The sequence below is a fragment of the Ursus arctos genome, unplaced genomic scaffold (genome assembly GCF_023065955.2).
Source record: "Ursus arctos isolate Adak ecotype North America unplaced genomic scaffold, UrsArc2.0 scaffold_1, whole genome shotgun sequence".
In the NCBI taxonomy this organism is placed as follows: domain Eukaryota; kingdom Metazoa; phylum Chordata; class Mammalia; order Carnivora; family Ursidae; genus Ursus; species Ursus arctos.
In genome coordinates this window covers 46,145,853-46,159,236 of record NW_026622763.1, presented here as the reverse complement: position 1 = coordinate 46,159,236, position 13,384 = coordinate 46,145,853, and the positions used below count along the sequence as shown (strand labels likewise).

Here is a 13,384-nt window from a genome sequence, read left to right as displayed (position 1 = left end):
AGGCTCCGGGCAGTGCAGCCCTTCATTTTGGCGAACCGTAGAGAAGGGAAGAAGTGTGTGAGGGAAATATAGACCTTCTGGTTCCCCAAGGACCCAGACTGAGTTCTGGTTACAAGGTGACCACTGCCACCAGGTCAGGGCAGGACTCCTCGAATGTAGACGGGCGGAGGCGTGCCTCGCTTGGAGAACTAGCCTCACGTCCGCGGCGAGAGAAGGGGCGCGGCGGCTGCGCTCCGCCCGGACGGCGCCCCCACCCAGCGCGCGCGGCGCTGGGTCCTCACCTGGAGCGCTCAGGTAGGGCTTGGGCGGGGCAGGAGGCTGGCGCGCAGGCGCGGGACGGGGGCCTCGCCCCTGCCGACGTCGCAGGCTGGAGCTCACCTGGGAGACTCCAAGAGGAAGCGGAGCCTCGGTTCGGCCTCTCCTGGCAACGCAGGAGGCCCAGCGGGAAGGCAGGAGGCGGCGGCGGCGGAGGAGGAGCTGGACTGAGCGGCAACTGTAGCGACAGCAACCAGAGGCGCCGCCGCCGCCACCACCTGCACCTGGCGCCCGGCCCAAGTCCAGCGCCCGCCCGGCCGCTGCTTCCCGCCGCCCTGCCGTGCCCACCCGCCAGGTAAGCGGGCGGGCCGGCGCTCGGGCCAGGGGCGGGGGACCAGTAGACCCTGGGCAGCGTCGGAGGGGGCGGTGGGACGGACTCGGAGGTTCACGTGGTAGGGAGAGGGGTACGGTCCCAGTAGCCGGTTGGAGGTGGTCTCGAGAGCAGTGTTTCAGTTGCCCCTCCCGAGACGCCGAAAGGGGCGCCCGAGGCCGGGGCAGGTGGCGCTCCGGGGGTAGCCCAGTCGCCCCTGGCAGCCTCTGTAGGAAGGCTCCCGAGGAGCCGGACCCAGGCAGAAGTCCTGGTGGTCCGCAGCTTGACCCTGGAAGAGTCTCAGAGTGGGGGTCTGAGGGACTGGGCTAGCCGCGAGACGGCCGCGTTTCCACGCGTGCTAACAGGTTGCTGGGCTCCTCTTGTCCCTGTACGGGGACGGAGGGGTGGGGTGGGGGGGGGAACAAGTCCGCGACGGGAAAGGGCATGGCTTTGCCCGGCAACTTTCCCAGCCGGACCCCAGACAGTCCTAGGCTGGAAACCGCGGCCGCCCGAGCCATTTAAATGGTTTCCGAGTGGTTTGGAAAGCGCTCTGTGGTCGGGACGCGGACATCCCTCTCTCTCTCCCTCTCTCTGGTCTCTACACTTTTCCGGGTGCACTCCCTAAGCCAGAGCTGCGCCCACTTTCCGGTTTTTTCGAGAAGAGTTATTTTCTTCGTGGCAGGAAGAAATCCAACTGCCACTCACTAACCGCACACCATCTCGTTAAAGGACCTGTTGACTTAAAGACCTGTATATCGTGGCTCTGGTTTGCCTGTGGCATATGACTCAAAGGTTCAGAAAAACTTTGTTTCAGGATCCTGCCACGACTGAACCTGGGTGTGCCAGGCCCAAATTCCTTTCCCTGCCTAATTAGGCTTTTCTGAAGCTTAAGAATTGAGGGTGAAACTGGTGCTTACCTTAGCCTTTTATTTCCTTCTCGAAACTCATCAAAAACACTTCACTTCAAACTCATCAAATAACTATTTCTGTTTTTAGAACCCCATAGAGTTAACAGAAAATGTTATTAAGCCAGTGTAACTTGCTATAAAAGTTATACTACATAATGAAGACATTTACATTCAAATTCCATGGCTAAAAAATAAGAAAGTTGCTGCATTTTCATTTGAGAATTTCTGGTTGTGAGAAAATCTGTTGCTTCTTTTACTGTATACATTTTCTTTCAGTCTGTGGCTAAAAGACATGAAGTTAAAGTCATACACTACAATTAGAATTCTTTTTTTTTTTTTTTTAAGATTTTATTTATTTATTTGACAGAGATAGAGACAGCCAGTGACAGAGGGAACACAAGCAGGGGGAGTCGGAGAGGAAGAGCAGGCTCCCAGCAGAGGAGCCTGATGTGGGGCTCGATCCCATAACGCTGGGATCACGCCCTGAGCCGAAGGCAGACGCTTAACCGCTGTGCCACCCAGGCGCCCCTACAATTAGAATTCTTTAAATTTAACTTTTACTTTTAATATCTGAAGTCTAGCATACATATTAGTTTAAACATTCTGAACAGTTTATTTGTACCAAGCATCTTTCTTTTTAATATCGCTTTAACTATAGCATTTTTACATAGAGATTTCTAATAATAAATGGCAATTCCAGTGCCCACATTTGTTTACTTCTATATTTGCTGATTTTTAAAAATATATTTTTAATTTCACACTTAACAAAATGCCTTAGGCAAATCCTATAGTTTGCTGTTGTTGTTTTTTTAAAATGATATTTATTTTGTTATATTAGTCACCATACAGTACATCCCCAGTTCTTGTTGCAATGTTCCATGATTCATTACTTGCATATAACACCCAGTGCACCATGCTATATGTGCCCTCCTTAATACACATCACTGGCCTATCCCAATCCCCCACCCCCTCCCCTCTGAAGCCCTCAGTTTGTTTCCCACAGTCTCATGGTTCATTCCCCCTTCTGTTTACCCCCGCTTCATTCTTCCTTCCTTCTCCTACTGATCTCCCTGCTATTTCTTATGTTCCATAAATGAGTGAAACCATATGATAATTGTCTTTCTCTGCTTGACTTATTTCACTTAGCATAATCTCCTCCAGTCCTGTCCATGTTACTGCAAATGTTGAGAACTCATTCTTTCTGACGGCTGAGTAATATTCCATTGTAGATATGGACCACAGCTTCTTAATTCAGTCATCTGTTGAAGGGCATCTCGGCTCCTTCCACGATTTAGCTATTGTAGACATTGCTGCTATGAACATTGGAGTGCATATGGCCCTTCTCTTCACTACGTCTGTATCTTTGGGGTAAATACCCAGTAGTGCAATGGCTGGATCATAGGGTAGCTCTATTTTTAACTTTTTAAGGGACCTCCACACTGTTTTCCAAAGCAGCTGCACCAACTTACATTTCCACCAACAGTGTAAGAGAGATCCCCTTTCTCCACATCCTCTCCAACATTTGTTGTTTCCTATCTTGTCCATTTTTGCCATTCTAACTGGTGTAAGGTGGTACCTCAAGGTGTTTTTTTTTTTTTAATTTTTTTTATTATATTATGTTAGTCACCATACAGTACATCCCTGGATTTTGATATAAAGTTTGGTGATTCATTAATTGCGTATAACACCCAATGCACCATGCAATACGTGCCCTCCTTACTACCCATCACCAGCCTATCCCATTCCCCCACCCCCCTCCCCTCTGAAGCCCTCATGTTGTTATTTTTATTAAGTTTTTTGTTTAAATTCAATTTAATTAACATATACTGTATTATTAGTTTCAGAGGTAGAGTTCAGTGATTCATCAGTTGTACAGAACACCCAGTGCTCATTCCATCAAGTGCCCTCCTTAATGTCCATCACCCAGTTACCCCATCTCCCCACCTCTCCCCTCCAAGAACCCTCAGTTTGTTTCCCATAGTCAGGAGCCTCCCTCTCTCATTTTTGTTTTATTTTTTTAATTTATTATTATTTTTTTAACATTCATTTAAAGGTAATAAGTCAACCACACACACAGGACATAATTATTAATGATGTTTTCAACCAATGCTTTCTGCTTTTGTCAAAAGAGCGTGGCCGGCCCTCCTAATCTTATCTCCATACAGAGAAATACATATGCTAAATACCATTTAAAAATTAGAAGTAGGTGTTGTTCCTCAAGTTTAGAGTATTAATTAAAACTTCATTGATGATTGAGCCAGATGTTATTAGATTATCTTTACTCTTAAGGAAGAAATGTAACATGTTTGCATTAGCTAGAGTAACAGTGTGCCTCAGTTAAACTATCTGTAAAATAGAAAAAAAATAATACTTCCCTAGATTAAGGTAATGAGGCCTTAAATCAGGAAACTCCTCTTGTCCTCTCATTATCAGAATCCCCTTCTCACTTTGGATATTCAGTCAATCCATACAGTTTGTAATAAACCAAAGCTGAGAGAGATATTTTAACTTCAGTTCACCCAGCAAGTTAGTGGTAGACATGGCATTATTATTACCAGAGACTTGACTCAAGGTTCATGTTATCTTTTCACCACCCTTAATCCCGTTTATCATACGATGTTTATCTCTTTGTCTTTCATATGGTCTGGAAGGCCTTTATGAGTACAGAATAGTCAGTTGTTCTTTGTCCAGCTCTGATTTACCCTAATTTGTCCAGATGATGCCTGACTCCATGAGAATGAGTGAGTATATCATTCTTTTACTGTGGATCACATGTGTGTTAAAGATGCCATGTGGATTGAGATGTTTAATCCTTCCTTGGTATTTCAGAGCCACAGTTAATTTTTTGAGTCAACACGGACAACATAATTTAGTCTTCTGATCTTTTATTGTATTGGCTTAAAATATATTTTATGAGGCAGCAACCCAGGGTCATCCCTCCATTGGCAACACTCAAGATTTTTGGCTGGCAAGCACACTTCTTCAACATTAGTATTTTTAAAACTTCTTTTTGGACTGCAATCCTCAATAAGAAATGTATTCTATGCTTCAGTGCAGTACACTCTGTGTGTGTGTGTGTGTGTGTGTGTGTAACAAGTCTCACAAAACAAAACAATATTTAACCTTACCCAGGTGGATTTTCTCTGTTATTTTAAAAATACTGGTCTCAACACACTGGATTGATTTTTATGACCACAAATGGGCTAGAACCTACAATGCAAATAATGGCATCCAATTGAATTTGCATTTTTAAGTCTGATTTTTCTATTAGAGTACTGTGTCATATGCACACACATATTTAAAAGAAAGAAAACCAAACTGTACATTTTTAAAAATATACAATTAACTCTAATCTGCATTAAACATTTAGGGCTTGAGACTCTAGGACCTGATGCTAGACTAACTCTCTCAAACATAGGAACTGCATGAAACTTCACTGTACATTATTGTATTTTAAATGGATCCTTCAACATAGTGTAGTATGTCTGGGGACAGGAAAAACCAGAAAGGTTTTTCTGAGGGGATTTTGATGGTAACAATTATCAAGTGAAAGTTTGAGAGAGAAAAATAATTCTGTCCAGCTCTGTTCTAAGTTCTAAATTTTATGGTTTGCTAATAGTGCTAGATGGGATGTTAAAAAAATAATTAGAGTAAACATAAGCCAGTTTATTGTTGGTTTGTAGTCTGTTAACATTTTATATATTTTTTTCTTTTGCTATGAAACAGATATAAGAGACAAATTCTAGGAATCAGACTCCTAGCCCCTAAAAAGACGAGATTGAGAGATTGGATGAGGTCCCTAAGTGACCTGTAGGGATAAAGGCTTGGAAACTCTGATCGATTGATTAATTAAACCTTTCATAGAAGCTTTTAATTTTAACTCCTAATAGAAGGAATTTTTCTCCAAAAGAAAATTAGTATATTTAATATTTTGCAAATGATCAATACCCAAATCGTCTTGAGAACATATTCAGTTCTCGGGTTCATAAAGTGTAGAAATGCATTTGTTATGACATCTTTTATGGTTAGAAAATCTGATTGAGAAGGACATATTTTCAATCACCTAATTATGCATCTAGTTAATATCAGAATAATTCATTTTCTATAATTTGGGTAATTTTAACACAATTAATGTACTGCTAATAGCAACATTGAATTCAAATCAATGCCAGCAATGGCAAGAGACCAAAATGCATAAATTTATGTGGTAAAGCAGAGACAAGTAGGACTCTGAATTCTAGGTCATTAGTGACTATTGACAGATGGAGTTCCTTGAGTCATTCTCTGAGTTGGGCTTATATTTTTGGCACCAAGTAGAGAATATTTCCCCGAGTATACATTTTCCCTATAATTGTTTTAGTTTCAAACTGCCCCAACTAGTTTGTTCAGCTATCCCATTGCCCGCTGGACATCTTTAAGATGTCATAATTATCTGAGATTATACCTGAGTAAACCAGAAGATTCATCCCATCAAAGACAAAAACAAAAACAACCTGTTTTACTTCCTATATTTTATTTATGAGTGTTACTACATTTAACATTTGTTATCCACAATAACAAAACCAAAAAAAAAGAAATCCCTGAAAACCAAAATGTTTTTGGTAACTCATTTGTCAACAAAACTTGAACTCAATTTGCAACAAAACCTAAATGCACTGTCAGGAAGCTATTTATCATCTATTGCACTTGATGGGATGTGTCTTGCTGCAGATACACTGCTACATTTGATTACCTGATACTGTTCCAGGCACTGCTGGGGATACAGTGTTATATCGGGTATGTAAACCATATCTCCTTTCTAACATCCAAAATATTCTGAATTTTTTAAAAAAATATTCTGAATTTTGAGACATATTTGGCTCCAGGGATTTTGGAGGATGGCTTATGGATCTGTACCACTATCCAGCTGTCATGGCAGAAATCCAGAGGTCATTTTTTTACTCTCTTTTCTTAACTTCCATGACTATCAGATCACTGAATCTGCCCTTCTTTTCCCCACAAATTCTTCTACTTCTGCTCTAGTTCAGGGTCTCATCAACTCTTAACTGGGGTACCATATCCACCTGCTACCTGATATCTTAGCAGATGGTGTTAAGCTTAAATTCATCCTCAGCGGAACCCCTCAGCTGATGATCTCTAAAAATGTAAACGCAAATTTCTCTCTCCTCTGCTTAAATCTTTTAATAAGATAGCTCAGGATAGCTCAGGATAGAACCCGTGGTCCTTAAAATGGTCCCACAGAATCTGACCCTTGCTTAACTATGCAATTGTACTCCATAAACCAAAATTTTATTTTCCTACAACAGATTTCACAGTTTTTTCCTGTCTGCTTTTCTCTTGTTACTCCCCCCTGCTGAGGTACCTTCCTTTTATCTTTACCTCTATAACTCTTTCTGGTTCTTAAGACTCACTTGAGTTCTCACCTCACTTAGGAAACTATATCCCTTCACACACACACCTCCACATACACATGAGCTGGGGGGAGATGTCCCATGCATACTTCTATCATGCACTTTACGTGTATGATTTAATATAGTCTGCTTTTGTGCCCGTGTGTATACACACACACCCCCACACACCCCTTTAGATGTTTGCAAAACGTGGAATATTTCTCTTTCCTCTAAGCCTACTGTGAAGTAAAAATATTAGGGTAAAAGTGGCACAGGGAGGGGAGAGGCATCGGGCAGGCAGTATATTTGCTTTTTTTCTGGGCAGCAGCCACAGAAATTGAAGAGTTAGGAAACCTGTTTCATGTACTTAATTAGTCTATTGAATTTAGATTTTTGCTATTTCCATCTTATTTCTTTGAATTCTATATTATTTTTGTGCCTTTTAGTTTTGTTCCAAGACCTGGGTTTTACAGTTTAGAGGCAAAGAGTTAACTTTGTGATTGAAATGTCTTATAGTTTTTGTTTATGAATGTTTTACAGCTGAGTATATTGCTATTGGTGAGGAGTTAAGGGGGATTATATGGTTACTTAAATCATATAATCAGACTAAACCAAAAAAAAAAAAAGGCATTCTGTCAGTTTCACCTCTTCAAATCTATCTACTTTTCTCCATTCCTGTCACTACCATCATCTCTTGCCTGGATTTTTGCAAATGCCTCCCTATTGATTATCTGAATTCTTCCTGGCTGGTTCCCCGTGCTATACCAAGAGGGATATTTTCAAAACATTGAAAAATTGCTTAAAGCCCTTCATTACTTTAGGATAAGGCAAACTCCTTGACTCAGCCTTAAGGCCTGGCACGATTTAGCTCCTGTGTGGTGTGCACACCTCTGTCATGTTACTCTCTGTTCCAGCTCTGCTAGCCTTTTTTTATTACCGTGTTCCTCCTGCCTCTGTCTTTTCAAGTGTCATCGTCCCTGCCTGGAATTCTCTTTCCTCCTCTTTTGGCCTATCTAGCTAAAACTCATCCTTCAGATTCCAGTTTGAGCTCCCCCTTTCCAGCACTAAGTAGAATTTTTCACCAGTCTTCCCCTCCCCCACCTCCACCACAACTATGGATTAAAGTGAAGACTGTAGTCTCAAGAAATAAAGTCTGATTTAATACCTGGGAGTGTTAACTTTGTGAGTTTTCTCACAAAGGGAACAGACTTTAATATGTGGCTCATGTTTTTAAAATTAGATTTTAGTTATTAATGTCTTTATATTTTTATTAAGTAACAGAAGTTAATATTTGTTGTCTTAATAAGTATTAGCTCTTGTTTACTATTTTACTACTGAGCACTTATGTGCCAGGCATATTTTAAGCAACTTACATGAATTAAACATTTAATCTTCAAAGCCACTCAATGAGGTGCATGCTATTTTTCTATTTTAGAGACAGGAAAATTGAGAGATTAAGTAATTTGCCTCTGTCTACGAGGCCAGTAAAATGTCAGAGCCAGTATTCAAATCCAAGCTGTCTGATTCCAAATCCTGTACTTATATGTAAATAAAATTAGAATTATTAAAAGGCTCACAACAGCAAGAGCAACAAAAATCCAGTCAACTCTTTTTTTTTTTTTTAATTTAACTTATTGTGGAGATAAAACTGATGCTTTAATGTGCAGAGTTACAGGCTATCATTCTACTAGCATACTAGCATATCTGTGGGATCCCCAGGATCCCAGTGTTGGGCTCCCTGCTCAGCGGGGAGTCTGCTTCTCTCTTTCCCTCTGCCTCCCCCCTCCTGCTCTCTCACTCATTCTCTCAAATAAATAAATCTTTTAAAAACATTAAGAATAAAAAATAAAATCCAGTCAACTCTCATCTCCCCTGGTCCTGCTGCCTCCAGGCAACAACTTTAACCTCTTTTAGGTGTTTCTTCCAGTATTTGCCTTTTGCAATCATATTTGTATACTGCTATTTCTTAATTTATCAATATTTGATATTATCTACTGATTTCCCATTAAAGTAGATAAATATTTAGCTCTTTTACACACATAACCCTTGCTCTCCCTTCTTCCGCCTCCTGCTATAATTCTCACATTTTAGTATTTACTTACGATTATTATGTACATATTGTTTACTGCTGAGCCACGAAAGCGTACTGTGAGTCGAAGTAAAAAATTTTTTTAACCATGGAGTTAATAATTAATTCATTTAAGAAAAAGATAGCTTAGTTTTTCCACCTATCAATTTCTATTTTTACATACTCCCACATCTTTTCAGTGTGATTTTTCCACATAATCACACTGATTTATTGGTTTCTTCTGAAGCTCTCTGTCCTCTTGTTCCAATTTGGATTGTTGCTTTCTAGACCTGTTCCACAGCAGTTGTTCGGGATTTTTCTTTACTGACATTTCTGATGGAGTCCCTATTTCTTAGATACAGATGATTTTGTTATTTATTTACTTTCTTGTGTAGATGGAATACATTCCCCAGTAGCTTCTTGAGAAATGATGAATGGAATTAAGAAATTTGAGATATTACCTGTCAGAAGATCTTTATTCTACCTTCAGTTTTTTTTCTACCTCATTTTTTAAGTAGTTCACAGGGCCCAAAATTTTTAAAAAGTAAAGAGGTGTGTATGATAAGTTTTCCTTTCACTGTTGCCCCTTACACCTGGTTTTCCTCCCTATGAGCAAACAATGTTCTCTTTATATATATATATATGTGTGTGTGCGTGTGTATGTACATATATATACATATATATATATAATAATATATGTAAGTTGCATACATAAAAATGCAAATGAATTTTGTTTCTTTTTTTAACTTATTGTGGAGATAACCTCATATCAGCATATAAAGTACCTTGTTTGTTTTTAACCTGGCATAATATTCCATCATATGACCCAATCATAATTTATTTATCTGTTATAATTTATTTTCCTACTGGTAGAGTTGTTGGTCCTTCTAGCATTTTGATGTTAAAATGATGCTTTAATGTGCACAGTTACAGGTTATCATTCTATTAGCATATCTGTGGGATAAATTTCTAGAAGTTATCCTTACACCTGATTGATACATTGATGAGGCGAATAGTATGACACCTTGCAGGTTTGATAATTTAGAGTCCGATGAATAGGGTAAAGGGTAAAAGGACACCTGGTACTAAATACCTGATGGCAGAGTGGGTCCTTCTGGGGGACAGTTAATAGTACGGAGAGGACTTCTGATGCAAATTATTATTTTCTTTGTTTTATTTGAGCTTTTTGACCATGACTTGTTTTTTCAGATGTGACCCATCTTTTTGAACTGATTGATACTTGTTGCTGTCATTACCTCGGTCTCTCTCATACGCTTACCCTCTATCATGACCTCTGTTGCATTCATGGCCTCTTGCCCTATTATGTGAGCTCCAGGTCTTCCTCTGCAGATAATCTAGAACAGAGAGCGCTCATTAGCTGGTCTTTTTCAGCAAGTCAAGAACCCATCTTTACACACTTAACCATTTAACCACCTTCCCAACCTCCACATCGATTCATTTACTGAATTCAGCTAACCCTAACCTCCAGATCTCTTCCCAAGCCTTCACACCCCTTCTATTCAATCTCTCACCTGGATTACTTTTAATAGTCTCCAAATCACCTTCAATCTCCTTTCTGGCTTGCCCCCCACCAAAAAAAAAAAAAAAAAAAAAACCAGGGAAGAAAAAGAAAAAGAAATCCATATTCATCCCAGCTTCAAGAGTAACCATTTTGAATTTCAGTTGTGGGATTAGGTCATCACCTTACTTAAAATCCTTCAGGCCCTCTCCCCTTTGCCTAGAGAATTAAGTACAAATCCCATGGAATTAGGTACCCATCCCTTCTCTATATGGAGCTTGGCATTCAGCATTCCCCTAGGCCTCACTGTGTGGTAATTGTCTGTGTATGGTCCCGAGGAAAATTATCCTGTTTGAGGTTGGTTTTGAGAGAATTAAAGTTTAGTCTGACACTGGTTTATTTCTAAATGAAACAAAGACATTTTCATTCTTTCCCCATGAGGGGTGGGTGATGCAGGAATTTCAGATGATGACTAGGTAAGTGGGGGGATATTGAGTGTTTCAAAATAGGTGCAAATATAGCCTAATCTTAAAGGCAGATGTTGCTTTTATGCCTGTTTTTTAAATGATATTATGGATTTGTGAAGGACTATTTGGTTCTTTTACATCTGAGAATGTGGAAGCTAATGGAGACTGGGTAAGTACAGGGAAATATATAAATGTTCACGTTGAAGCCTTTTTGGATTTCTAGACCAGGAGTTGGCAAACTACAGCCTTTGGACCAAATTCTGTCTACCACCTGTTTTTTGTAAACAAAATTTTATTGGAACTAGCTGTGCCCATTTGTGTGTGTATTGTGTATGACTGATTTTGCACAACAAGAATGGAGTTGAGTAGTTGTAATAGAGACCATAAGTCCACAAAGTAAAACATATTTACTATTCAGCCCTTAATAGAAAGTTTGCTGACCCTTTTTCTGGAGAGGAATGGAAGCTGAGAGGTGGAGGATGAGTACCATTGAGTTGTAGATAAGCCTGTAGAAAGGTGAGTGCGAAGTGATAGCAGTTGAGCAGCAAGCAGTCCTACTCACTTGCTCCCCCATTCCTCTATCCCTGAATATTCTGAGGCCTCAAAAGGGAGAATGAGTGGATAGAAATTGTCTACTACTTGTGACTTTTGGGACTCCTTCATAAAAGGAATGTTCACTAAACTTGTTGTATGTAACCTGCATGCCCCTCCTCCAACTATATTCCATGACAAGGCCCAGTACACTCTCCCTTTACTAAGATATTGAGAAAAACAGTAGTGAGGGAAGCCCCTGCATGAGTGGGGAAAAAAAAAAAAAGTCTGTGATTGCTCTCCTCTGTAGTCCATTAAGATTGGCTCCTTGGTTTCAGTGGAGATGATGGGATTCCATAGTAGCAGAAGACAAGTGGTAGCATTTAATCACCAAAGACAAAGAAGGGATATAAATAATAATGGAAATCGGGGACAGAGATGTAATCAGAAGGCATTGTTTTGCAAATAGAATGAATGAAATAGATGGGCAATACCACAGTATCACTTTGTGTAAATACCAGAAAAAACTCCAGGCCTGTGGCAAAAACACTGACTTTAGCTGCCAAGGTTGAGCCGCATTACCTCTCACCCAGTTTCCAAATGTTAAGTCAATTCACAGGCCCAGAGCCCTTTGATTGAAGTTGAGGCTTAGTCTTGAGGAAGGCTGCACAATTGCTTCAAGCATACACCATGGATCTTCCTCAACAGCCTTCTCCAGAGGGACATGTAGCCATGCTCTGGGGAAAAGAAAATACTCAGACCTTTCATACTAATTCCCAGGAAGCCAAAATACCATTTGTGGTCCTCTAGTCATAATGGGGAATTGTAGTAGTTAAGTAATAGATGGCGTCTTTGCTCAAGTCTGACTCACAGAGGGCCCAGGTGTCAGCAGATATGTCCTGTGCTAATTTCCCCATTTCTTAATGTATAATTGGAGAGTCATAGATTGAGGACCATTGTATAGGAGAGCTAACTGGAAGACCTTAGAATTTCTCCTCCTTCAAAGATAATAGATCAGAAATAATACTGTATCCCCAAGGGAATTGTTGAGATCAGTGCCACCATCAAAGATTTGAAATAAGACTTGAGATATCTATCACATTTCATTTAACTCACTTATTTGGCCTGTGCAGAAGTTGGATGAATCTTAGAGAATGAATGGACTATTGTCAACTTAATCCTTGGATGATTCCAAATGTGCTTGCCGTCCCAAATGTGGTATCTTTACTTGAAACAATCAACACAGTCTCTGGCGTTTGGTATGTAGCTATTGACTTGGTTAATTGCTTTTTCTCCATATCAATTTACAAGGACCACCGTAGGCAATTTGCTTTTATCTAGCATAGCCAGGGCCAGGTCAACTCTCCTGTCCTAGAAATCTTAATTATCCCAACAACCCACAAAAATATCACATTGAGGGGCGCCTGGATGGCTCAGTCCTTAAGCATCTGCCTTTGGCTCACGGCGTGATCTCGGTGTTCTGGGATCAGGCCCGCATCGGGCTCCTCTGCAGGAAGCCTGCTTCTTCCTCTCCCACTCCCTCTGCTTGTGTTCCCTCTCTTGCTGGCTGTCTCTCTGTCTCTCTCAAATAAATAATAAAAATAAAAATCTTAAAAAAAAATCACATTGATTTACTATATTGATAATATTATGTTGATTGTATCTGATGAGCAGAAAGTAGCAAGTACTTTAGATGTCTTTGTGAAGTATACGAGAATCGGAGGGTAATTGGACCCACAAAAATTTGGGAGCACTTCAGTAACATTTCTGGGCATTCAGTTTTCACTATACTTAATAAACCCTTATTTTTGGAGACAACATTTTCTTCTCTCCTTCCCATTTTATTTTTTTAAACAAATTACATTGAAGTTGTTAG

The 13,384-nt window shown here is 40.3% G+C and overlaps 1 protein-coding gene across 1 annotated transcript in view; it reads left to right on the top strand.

Moving 5' to 3' along the window:
* The first annotated feature begins 312 nt into the window (after window positions 1–312).
* GALNT3 (polypeptide N-acetylgalactosaminyltransferase 3) overlaps window positions 313–13,384 on the top strand; it is a 45,414-nt gene continuing 32,342 nt past the window's right edge. The window contains exon 1 of the mRNA XM_026492639.3: window positions 313–610. The gene's annotated coding sequence lies outside the window, so the exon portion shown is untranslated. The remainder of the gene's footprint in view (window positions 611–13,384) is intronic.